We start from the raw sequence: 4,701 nt of genomic DNA, 5'->3' as shown, positions 1-4,701 counted from the left end.
ATTCCATTTAAATAAATTTTGAACCTCGACGAAACTTATTTTTTTCAATTGGTTTAACTTCAAATCCTTCCGATACATGCGTACCATCACTTTAACCACCTATAAGCTTGGGGGATAACCTCGTGTCCGTTATTAATATCATTTAACTCGGACACTTTCCCACGTATGAAAATACGGGATGTAACAAAGACTACCAATGAAAAGTGTCATTATGAGAAAAACATCAAATAGGGTCATAAGGTATAGTTTCATCTACTTAGAACCTTTAGAGCAGTCGTTATCGGTAATAGAGTTGAGATATCAAGTAATAGTTTAACATTTCCATATTTCCAATTTTATAGCAGAACATATCGTCAACATATCTATCGTAGGCATTTTCTCATCTTTGACTCCATCGTTATCACGGTCATCATAGACATATTTACATTAGGATGGTGCTGTACTTATCGTTTGATAATCGGAACAAGGATCAAAAGTTTCCTTAGGATTCTACTCCAAAACAAGTCAAACGAAGCGATAGGAAAAATCTGGGAACAATGGACCCACCTCGGGCCGAATGAGATAGCGTACACCATCTACATATGTTACGTGTCATGGCGTTACTTATGAGGGTTTTAAGGATAGTCGGGTCCTATTTATGCGAGTTCTAGAGGGTTAGAAAGGTTTTTCAACATTTTGCACAATTTAAAGTTCAATTCTACTGAAGGAAAAAGGGAAAACTTTAGGTGCGGATTCCGGAGAATAGGGTTGTCCCCGAGGCTCGTACCCGACTTATTACGTCTAAGACATGCCATAGAAGGAAGGATAAAGCCTTACATACCTCTTGCCGCTCCGTATGCTATCCCGAATTCACGTAGCAAATCCGCCAAAATCTGCAATTTGGTCACATTTACCCAAACTTTCATTAGGGTACTTAAAGTTGGAATCTTAAGGTAACACTTGGCTACCGAAATTTCGGCAGCACTTCCTCTGTAAATATACCATCCTCAACATTCAACTTAGTCAAATTCCAATCAATCACAATCCGGGAATTCAAACCCGGCCAAACTATCAACATAAACTCAACAACCACACTAGCGATTCACATATTCAATTCAAGATATATCCCTACACTTCAAAGTAGCATTCTACTTCCTTCAAGACTTTCTAATTCCAATAAAACAACAACAACCTTATAATATATATATTCCAACAACATCAATACCAAAAATCTTGACCACAAAATCAATAAGCCATTTATTCATTTCAAGGCAACTCAATTCAATGCAACTCAATTAAATTCATATGATACTCCAACAACTTAAGCAACATACTTCTTACCCAAAACCTTTTAACTTCAATGAAACAACAATAACACATACACTTAGCAATATTATCTCCACAATACAAAGACCATGCTAGCATTATACCAACTCTTCCCATAATCCACAACCAACACAATTTCACTTCTTAACCATTAAATCCTTATTTTACATCATAGAACTTACCATAACAACAACTACAATGCTAAGTAAACATTAATTTCACCACCCTACACCATTCGGCCAACACACCCCATACACCTATTTTCATGAATTTCCATATTTTCTATACTTTACAACAATACCCAACACACAACATAACACAACACAACACACACATACACACTTCCATCACATGAATTTCATCCATTTTCTCATACTACAACATACATAATCATTCATAATACATAAGAGGAGATTAACCTTACCTTTTTTTCCTTGTTTCTTCACTTGAGTAGAATTTACTACTTGTATGAATATGGATTTTCCTTGCTTCAAAAACCACTCTACTTTGCTAGGAATCCTTGAATTGGTAGGAAGTGATATTTGAAGAAATTTTTGGAATTTTTCTTGGAATTTTTCACTATGGCCGAAGGCCCCTTGAGTTCTCTCCTTCTCTTCTTTTCTCCACCCCTCTTGAAATGTCTAGAAGTTTATGGGGATTTTTAGAAGACTTGGTCTTCTTTTATCCCCTTAAATTTTGACTCCATATGGGCTTGGCCCAACAAGGAGAGTGGACGGCCAAGGAGGCCCAACACCAAGCCCACCTCTTTTTTTTTTTTTTTTTTGAGTCCTACAATTCACGAAAAATTATTTCCCAAATTCCAAATTTACCCTTCGCCTCTCTCCATGTCTCTTTGAGTCGTATTGCAAATTTACCTTTTCGCCCTTGACCTTTCTTAATATTTTCGCTTCCAAATTCTTCATACGCAACTCATGTACTTAGAAAAATAAAAGTAAGGCCTTGTTTATCATCTTCCCGCAATTGTCTTAAATTATCCGACTGTACAAAAGCGCGGGATATAACAGTAATGCTATCGTTAGTAAACTATACTTTCTAGCTTATAAATCTACAACCATTCTTTAGTTCATACTTCCTTGATTAAGGTTTTTGTTAGTTAAGAACTTAACGGAAATCGGGCAGCATTTCCCCTATATAACTCGCCTAACCCGAACTTCCAATTAATCTCCTGTTATCACAGTAATACCAACAACGATAGTAATAGAAATATTCATATCATATCCTTACAATCCAGCCCATAAACAACTCAAACAACCCAATAACCTTTCTTAATCCTTTTCCAATCCAAATCATTAACATTTAAGATTATACACAAAACAGACAAACATACGCTTTGTATACGATATGTTATACACTTCGTTCTCCAAACTTTAGAAGCCATATCAACGACAACACGACAAATACACAAACAACAACATATGAACATAAACCACACTTTTAATCTTTTCAACTCAACAATTCCACATAATAACTACAACTCCCAATATCAACGAATCCATGCAATTTCTTACTTCCAATTTCATCTAATACAATTTTAGTCTTTCCATTACAATACCACTAATCCAATTATACCATAAAATGAGAAAATCTTACCTTAATTTAATTGGAGCAATTTCTACACTCACTTGCACCAATTTCGCTATTCCTTCTTCCTCAATTTAAACTCCAACGTTGCTGCTCCCTTGCACACATAAAGCACTGTGGGATTTAAAAAAAAAAAAATTAATGATGGACTGCCATGGCCGTGAGCTGCCATGGCTATTGTTTTTTTTTTCTCCCAACTAAGTTGAAGGTTAAATGAATTATGGCAATGAAATGAATTATGGCAAAGGTTAGTCATCACCTACAATGTATATATGCAGCCTACTATAGTTACACGTGCCCCACTTCATGCTTTATCATCATATATTTTTTTATTTATTATTCTTTTTATTTTTTAATTAAAAATAGGTGGGGCCCACTCAAGGTATAATTAACTTAATTAATCTTAATTAATCACTAATTCCTACTTAATAATCTAATCATAGTTAATTAGTCCCTAATCTCCAATAATATTTCTGTACTAATTGAAATTTATAAACAAATTGTGCACTAATTAAAATCGAGAATTAAAGGCACTTATTTTATATCCCAAAATAATCCTGTCCTTAACTTATGTCGATTAGCTTACAAATAATTCGACGTATAAAAATTCGGGATATAACAGAAACATTTAGGTGTGACTGTCAAATTTAAAAGAAATAGTGCATGCTGGCTTACTCATAATCATCATCATGTCATGTATGCATAAATATATATATAAGTTGCCCGCCCATATAGGTACGGTGTTGTCACGACCCGACCCGGGGCCGCGACGAGCACCCGGTGCTAGCCCACCCGGGCACTCTCTTAGCTTATTCGCATGCTTACATCTAGGTGAGTCGCATAATTATACATGCATTTCCATTCATTCGTCAACTAGTCCCATTTAGACAACAAAGCATTTATATCATCATAGGCATCTATGCCACATCAATGTACATGGGCCAACGTGGCCGACAAAATGATATGCAAAACATAGGCCGACAAGGCCAAACACATCTACCCATACACACACGTCTACGAGCCTCTAAGAGTATAACATATCATATTAGCGGGACAGGACCCCGCTATGCCCATAATTATATAAACAAAAGAATGAGTACCCAAAAGATATGGCTCCGAAGGAAATGGAGCTCTCTATGTAATCTCCGAATAGGCAGCTATGGATCAAGTCTGTCTCCCTGTGCACCTGTGGGCATGACGCAACATCCACAAACAAAAGGACGTCAGTACGAAGAATGTACTGAGTATGTAAAGCATGAGGAACATCAATAAATAAGCATCATGAACAACATATGAAATAGCATAGGAGGGGGAGACAATAATATCATCGTCATAGCACTTACCTGCCTTTCGTAGGACTTTCCATTTTTCATACGTATTTGTACACCTACGTCATCATCCGTATTCCATACTAGTACTCGTACCATACTTGTGCTCATATTCGTATACATGTCCTTATTCGTATTCTTATACCTAGTCTTATCACATTCATATTCATATTATATACATAGTCATTTCATATACATAGTCATTTCATATACATAGTATTTACATAGCATACCCGACCTCATAGGATCGGTGTTTCATACATACTGTTACACCTCGGAAATTTCTCCGTACTTGTATGATGAATGGAATGATGAAAAGTTTGAGTGTATGATGTTTTGTTAAGTCGGGAATGGCTAATTAAGAATTTTTGGAAATAAGAAAGTCGCGAAAAAATTTTCAGCCCAGTGGTCGTATATGGCACTATACGGCCCGTAAAGTGATTTACGGACCGTATAGTGCAATCGT

This window comes from Lycium barbarum, chromosome 9 (genome assembly GCF_019175385.1).
Source record: "Lycium barbarum isolate Lr01 chromosome 9, ASM1917538v2, whole genome shotgun sequence".
Lineage (NCBI taxonomy): Eukaryota > Viridiplantae > Streptophyta > Magnoliopsida > Solanales > Solanaceae > Lycium > Lycium barbarum.
Note: the sequence above shows the minus strand (reverse complement) of the source record.